The 7,906-nt window shown below is 39.3% G+C and overlaps 1 protein-coding gene across 1 annotated transcript in view; it reads left to right on the forward strand.

The window, feature by feature from the left end:
* Positions 1 to 1,009: 1,009 nt before the first annotated feature.
* Positions 1,010 to 7,906, forward strand: part of fbxo15 (F-box protein 15) — a 134,041-nt gene continuing 127,144 nt past the window's right edge. Inside the window, exon 1 of the mRNA XM_014002361.1 lies at positions 1,010 to 1,308. The gene's annotated coding sequence lies outside the window, so the exon portion shown is untranslated. The remainder of the gene's footprint in view (positions 1,309 to 7,906) is intronic.

Here is a 7,906-nt window from a genome sequence, read left to right on the forward strand (position 1 = left end):
TATAACTTAATGTATGTATAAAACAAACTAGAACATATTTAAAACATTAAATCTGAGGCTGTAAATGATGCAAAAATTCCAGAGAGTTCCAAGAAGAATTTCTAACATGAATTGATCTCTTTGATTCCTGGTCTGAATGTCTTGTTTCACTGATATTTTTTACAAGCTGATATTGAATCTAGAACACCTTCGACATTGTCAATCACTTTGAAAATGGAGACAATGAAAAAGAAGGTGTTCTGTCACTTTGGTGCGAGTCAAGAACCAGGAAACAAATACAGAATTAGACTTGAATGTTAAATGCAAGAAACAAAGCCATGCAACACCCAGCTGGACCAAAAACACAGGCCGTTCATTCCGTCGTTTTTGGTGAAGAATCAAAGATGACAGTGCCATATCAACACACTCTTCGTGAACCCAGCCCCTCCTACGGGGCAGAACTTCCTGTCGAGATACCGAGTTCTGTAACAAAAGTTCTGATTGCTAATGAGAATAATAACTAAGTGTTGTGAGTGATTAAAGGCATGTTTTACATAATCATACAGAATAAAATACATTCTGTTTGAGATGACTGTGACACAAGCCACTCAAAGCAGATTGCACTTCAAATAAATCACAGTTTTAAACCATAAAAATAGATAATTATGCAAAATAGGTCATCAAATATATATCTTAGTTCTCCTAGGAAAAAACAGCATGTAGTGCATTAAAATCAGTAACAGAATAAATGTCCTTCAGTTGTGGTAAATATATGTTTACACWTTCAAATTCCCATATTAGCAACTTTACTTTTGATCTTTCCAAGCCTAAAATAAATATACTTCTAATCAACTTCCAAACTTTCCTCTTTGCTCCAAAGTTTGCCTGATTTTAATCTGTGGACATTTTGGAGACCATAAGCAAATGCAGTTCACTAATTAGTCACAACTTGTAGCAGCTGTGGTTCCCTCCTCCTATTGCAGCTGCACTCACCTTAGTTGGTGACACCTGGAGCTTATTGGGACCTGAGGACTGGAATTGAGACACTGGCCCAGACAAATTCTTGTTACTAGAGTTAAACTAATAACTTTGCCTTGCCTGTGTTTTTGCCAAGTCACCCTGGAGCTCCTGTTAAGTTGTTATCTTGACGAGTATCTGAAAGAAGTTTTTGAAGTACTCACCTGCTGCCACGCCCTGCTCCACTTACCTGCCCTCCTGGATCATTACTCACCTCTCACCTCGTCACTTCTGGAAACCACTTACCTGCCACGGATCCTGGTCCAGCTTCTGAGCACCAAGACTTACCTGAAGAACCTCCCCGAAGGAAAAGTAAGTCGAACAGCCAGAAACTCTTACTTAACAGCTTCCAAGCTCTACCTGATCAACATATTCCTCCTCACAGGTTCAGAATCTGATTCTGGCCATCACTGTAAACTCACTTACATTGATTTTCTGCCTCCTGAGTTTTCTGTTCCTCTTACTTGTCTGACCGTGACATCCATCATCTGATTCATGACACAACCTAGTGAAACATCTTAACTGTAGTCTAAATTTAGCACAAAAGTTAAATTAGTGACACTTATGGTTTCCATTTTAAATTTGTGCTTTTTACTCAAAGAAATTTCTCTTTTTAAACAACTGTAGGTCATCAATATTAACCTATTTGATGGTAAATTAGTTCTCCCAGCATTCACTGCTTTTCTCATTAGTTAAACAACTGCAGTCATGAACGTATCTGGACAAATTGACAACATTTTTCACATGATAAGGTCTAATGATGACATATGCTGAACAGATTGGGATGCAAACACACAATGGGTGTTTGTTACCGGTCATCGTATCCTTCTCTATCCCTCAATTGGCCTCCCCTCKGTGCTGAACCCCTTGTGAAAGAGCAGACTTGGTGTGCAGCAGGTGCGATCCTAATGATGCTTTGATGCCATATGTCAAATCTCATCACTTGCTGAGTCGACTGACATTTTCGGTGATGGCTCCTAGCAACAGCATCACAAGTGTTTGACACTCACCTCACTTTCGAGGAATAAACTAAGTGCAAAAAAAGGCAAATTATTGAAAACGCGTTCATGATGAAGCGCGTTGCACGCTGTGTCTCTTCTTCTGTAACGTATGGAAATTTTTCTACGTTTGAGCCAAGTTTAAAAAGATATGATGGCACGCACTTCTTTGTTGTCACGAATCACTGTCTTACACTTGAGTAGCTGTATGTGCGTGTGCGCTCATTGTTTTTGTGTACATCACTGTCTGTTGTCTCATTGGGTCCGCAGACAACTCCTGATTATTGCATCAACAGCAGTCGCGTCTTTAACGTCTCCCAAAATTGTGCTTTTTGTCAAATCATAGCTCCCCAGCCCACACATGGTTGGTTGGGTAACCAGTAATCATTCCTCCTCAGTTTGATGTGTTGGGCGCTGTCTAGTCAAAGGCAGCCCATCAGAGTGAAGTGGTGTGGAGGGCTTGCCTGCATTGTGTCAGTGATTGAGATAGAAGACACTGTCCTTGTGTTGTGTGTTTAAAAAAAGACAGACAAGAAAGGAAGAAAGCACAACTTGTGAATGTGTGTGTGCAAGAATTGAAGTGCTTCTTGCACCTGTATGGTGATAGTTACCAAAAAAAAAACACACAACTGCTGACAAGAGAATAAAAACAAAACATTTGATATAAAATATGGACACTGGAGAAAATTATCATTCATTTAAAAGTTCAAAAACTAAACTTGTAAGATGACAAGGCTCCAAAAACATCACAGGTCAGCATTTTTCCTTGCAAACTGTGACACGTCCTTTTTTTTTTTTTGCATTTTTTGCCACTAAAGTTATACAAGTTTCACACATTGAAACAAGCCCATACAGGGATTTGAAATGGAGGGTTGGAGCATTTCCACCACTGCAAACTGGGAGTTCAGACAAGCAAGTCTGAGCCTCATCGGAACTCATTTTCTTCTAAGGATTTTTCYGCTTTCACTTTCAGTTACAATAATTTTGTGTTTGATTAATTCTAATTTCAGGTGAAAATACTGTATTTTCCATTCTCATGTCCTTATTCAACTTGAAAGCTCACTGCTAGTGATGTGTGGATTGATRCTGAAATATTGATATAACAGCACAACTTATGCTCTTGATTTGTTGATACTTCAGTCATTTCAGGCAATGATGAACAGGAGTGAAAAGCAACTAAGCTATTAAAATCATGTCTAAACCTACACAGTTGGTGGGAACTACTTTTTCTTCCACCTGGGTAAATGCACAAGCGCGATGGCACATGCTCACTTTGCATGTTGCATATTCAGTGTTTTCATATTAACTTTTAATTTTTATAGCACTTTGTGACATATAAACAATATTTTATTTTATGGATTTAATATTTCATTTTTTAAAACACTATTTTGTATTATCATATTGACCTTTTAGCATTTTTGTTGCATTAGCTTTGATATATTGTAAATGGGGACCCTATACTTGAGCTTAAAAGGAATACATAAATTATCCRATGTCTTGTATTCTTTATGAAGCAGTRATTTGAAATACACTACTTATTTTAAAATTACCAAACACATTAAGTGTATTTGCATGAAGTAACAGTATCAAATTAGTTTGGCCAATACCAGCCTGGGTTTTACAGGGTATCAGAATCAGAAAGAAATCGGTGGTATCAAACATCACTACTTTCTGAATTTTCTATACATTATAAAGGTGAAAAAGTTAAAAACTCATTTTGCTTCTTGCTTTGGTACAGACTCTCTTCACCCTCTATGAATCTCAACATATTGTAAGAAGTTTGAATGTGCTCTCCATGTTGTGTGAACGTTTCCGAGGGATGCCGATTTTCTTGTGTACAGACGTTAGATTAATTGGAAACCCTAAACAGACCTTAGGTGTGAACATACATGGTTGTTTATCTGACATGTCTCGGTGTTGTCCGTGCGGCTGACGTTGATGGGTGTGCGCCACCTCTGACTCGTTGACTGCTGGGATACGGCTCCAGCTCCCACTGCAACCCTGAACCAGACYGAACCAGTTTAGAGAATGAGGGAGTGAACCATCAAAGTGAGGCACATTTTTAACAAAGCCGACAGGAGTTTCTAGTGTGAAAGAAGCAAAAATATTTATTTTACTCTCTGCTGTAAACTGTACTGTTGCTGCTAAACGGTTTCCATCAAACAAATACACGGATCAACACGGCCCGTTGCTTGGCTGTATGCTAATACGCCTCCTTTCCAGAGCTTTCACGTCAATGTTGTTAAAGGTGTATTCTCTCCCCTGATGGCCTCTAATAAGCTCAAGTCAGCCAGGCTTACTTCACCTGCAGGACCAGCTACTGATTTTCTGTCAGAAAGGAAAAGCACACCATAATTATGCTGCCATTTGAAATTCCATCACTCCGCTTTTGCAACTGAAATAAGATGCATCTCATTGAAATGTATGTGGAATGCTGGAGGGATATATTCTTGGGTAAACCTTGTCTTTTTAATTAAATACACGGTGGCCTTGGTGGATTGCTTGTGACACGGGGAATGATCGGGGCACTTAGAGGGCTGCAGTTCAGGTAAATATGCTTTTAATGTCCCCGAGGACAGCTGGAGRGGCATGACTTGGCATGTTTATAGAAGTCTGTAGGTTGGAAAGCAAATTCAAAACATACTGTGCAGCTCGAGAGGAAAAAAACCGCCGCCTGTTCACTGTTACKTTAAACTGCGAAATACCAACATGAATAAAAAGCACAAAGTTTGCACACAYTTTGGGTTTATAATATGCTTCACATGAGTGTTAAATGCCCATGACATTATTTTTCGTAATAAATATCTATGCATTTTTGGAACAATAAAATTGATACCATGTTGCAAAAAATGATGATGATGATAATTCCAGCTGCTGAGATGAACAGTTGTTGAGATATTTTCATGTGAAGTAACAGGAAGTGATGTCAAAGGGGAATGTCTGCATGTGAACAGAGCATCGCTGCGATGGCTAAGAGGTTGCACAGAAGAAACCAATGATTCTTTAGATTATGTTGAATCGCTACCAGAACCCGTGTGTTTTTTTATGCACATTTCGAAGTATTAGAAAAGATGGGTGGAATTTTGCAAAAAAAGGTTTTATGCTCGCTTGAGATGGTTTTTGGATTTTCTGAAAAAGAGTTAATGTGCAAAAGGGATGATGGAAACACGTMTGCCAAATAAGTTCTGGCGTAGTGAACTTCCTTACATGATTGATCAGCTGTTCCGGCTGTTCAATAATTTTAGTGGCTACAGCTGTAACTGGACCATTCTCCTGCTTTCGGYGTCTTCTCAGATATTCCCATAACGTGGAGTATTGCATTTCTTTTTCTACGTCTCCAGACGGCATGTAACATCACCAAATACGAGTTGATATGACAGAAGAATTACAACTGTCCCAATAGTAGCAACACGTTCCTGATAACTTCTCTCTATGGTCCCAGGATGTGTTCCTATGAGTTTGTGACTTTACCTCCTGTTTACTACAGCCATGTGTAACATGGTCTGAATTTAGCCTGGTTGATTCRCTCCAAKCCAGTTGATGGAAACAYRTCTGATGCGCGTTTCTTTTTTTGTGACGTTTTAAAAGTTGGCTCAAAATGCACGTTAAAATTGGACGGAAACACGGTTCGTGAGATGAAAAAGAGTCGGAGTTCAAATAATAGTTTCAATAAACAAAGACTAGGGTGTTCCCTTAAGGGGTTTTCCTGTGTTGTCACTTCCTGTTTCACTTTGGCTGAGACAAGTTCAAAAGAAAATAAACCAGTTTTGTGACAAAATAGGTAAGTACGTAATAAATGTTTTCTTTGACTTTCTGTTTTTTGAAAGATATGCATATCACAGGCACTTTAAAAGTAATATTAAGTCCCTCAAAAATAAAACATGTTCCCACAGCTATGCAGACAATACTGAATCTGTTCATAGCCTTTCACTTTTAAGTCTCTCTTTGCTCTGTATTCATCACCAGGGAAGCCTAAAAAGATGCTCTCACACACATATGCTCAATATTAAAACTGTCTGTAAGTGATGTCACCCAATCTTTGTGGTTTAGACAGATTATCAARGCTAATACAAGATCACGTTCTCCCATGTCCCATTTCTGGCGTCCCACCGGTATTTTCAAATTTCAAATAAAGCCTGCTCCCAACTAAGTCAGYTCCCAGACATGACGCTGCTGTGCAAGTCAAATATGTAACGGTACACACATTCATTTAGAGGATCTTCTCTACACTTTAATAATTGTGTAAAAAAGACAAACAGGAAAAGATGACACTGTCAAAGCTGACCTTGACATTTTTCACAACAGTAGTGTCTTCATTCAGCTGAAGAGCCTGGCAGTGTGAAAGAGGGGAAATAACAAAAAACAGATTTATTCTAAAGGAGAAAAGAAACGTTTGAATTTCCCCCGATGAGCCCAAAATATTTTTGACAAGTTTACTGACAAGTTTTTTTTTGTTTTTTTTTATTCCTTGGAGAATTCACAACTCACTTGAATTTTAGGTATGTTAATGTTTAAAAGAAACAAAAATAAAAATAAGCACGAAAAAGGGTTTATATTTGCTGGAGGGGTGTGRAGAGGAGGGCGGATGAGTCAGCCGTCTTGCTTCACTGCTTCTCACCTCTCACCTGCCCCGTGGCCCACTGCTGCCCACAGACAGCCACCGGCTAATCCTCCCCTCCTTCATTCTCCTTCAGTTTCTTTTCCTCCTCAACGGGACAACAAGGTCTGACTGAGCTCATGCTGATCACACAACTCACCAGGCCTCATAAAAGCTGGGACTAAATGTCACTTGATTGACTTAAATATTTGAGGACAACCGGGACCATGCAGGCATAAAGGGATTTTGCACATGTTTATCATTAGAAATGCCGTGCTGCCATGTACAGCTGATCTCTGCTCRTTGTCCCCCTGCCTCGTGTAATAAAAACGCGTTTCCTCTTGCCCTCATTGTTTTGCTGGAGCTCTATTGCTCCTGAAATGTGCATCTGCATCACCCGTCAATCACGGGGAATCACGCTATGGGCTCTTTGATTGACGTCTGGATCTTGTTTGAGGAGAAGGGGCCGTCTCACACGGTTCAGTGCGCCAAAATATGTGTGAACAGAAACGAGGACATTTAGGGAGAATGAGAAACTGTGAAGACGAGAGAGGAAGAAAAAATAATGGTACAAATGACCAATTTCATATCCGTTTAGATTTGAGAGGAGGATGATATTTTTGGCGGAGCCCAAATAGCGTCTTACATCTCCATGTATTCCTGAGTGGATTACAGTGAAGGCAAGTGCTGCACTACATCTAATGTTTCCCTGCCACGACAAGTGCCCCAGCAAAAAATGAAAAAAAAAGAGAGGGAGAAAAAGAAAAGACAGGTACAGAGGAGGGGTTTGACAGGACTCATCTGCAGGCCTTACACGTTGCACACGACCAGAGCATTTACACCTCCAGGTCCAACCAAGGARACACACAAGTCCTGTCTTTGTAAAGGACTAGAAAGTGTTAGGCTTTGATGTTCCTCACTCCCTCAGTGTCCTCTGTGGTCACATTTGCCTTGTTGTAGGGCAGTGACTCTTAAACCGGAGCACAAATCAAAGCACTGTGTGCCTTATTGATGTCAGTGAAGGTCAGCACAGCAATTTCTTAAAAAATATAGATATATAATTTTGGGAAAGTGATTTTGGAACTCGCATCAAGAACAAAGTTGAAAATAATCTTTTACTAGATTTTTAAAACTATATTTTCACTTACCACTACGGTGCAAAAGTTGGTGAAACAGTTTTTGTTGTTGTGAGTTCACTTATCTAAATTATCTTATAAATTACGCCACTCATAAAAGATCTTTGCCTAAAACTTAAGCAATAACTAGCTGAAAATCAATTAATAATTAATTATAGCTGCCTAAAATGTGAATCTAT

Source organism: Austrofundulus limnaeus, unplaced genomic scaffold (assembly GCF_001266775.1).
Source record: "Austrofundulus limnaeus strain Quisiro unplaced genomic scaffold, Austrofundulus_limnaeus-1.0 Scaffold12, whole genome shotgun sequence".
Classification (NCBI taxonomy): Eukaryota; Metazoa; Chordata; class Actinopteri; order Cyprinodontiformes; family Rivulidae; genus Austrofundulus; species Austrofundulus limnaeus.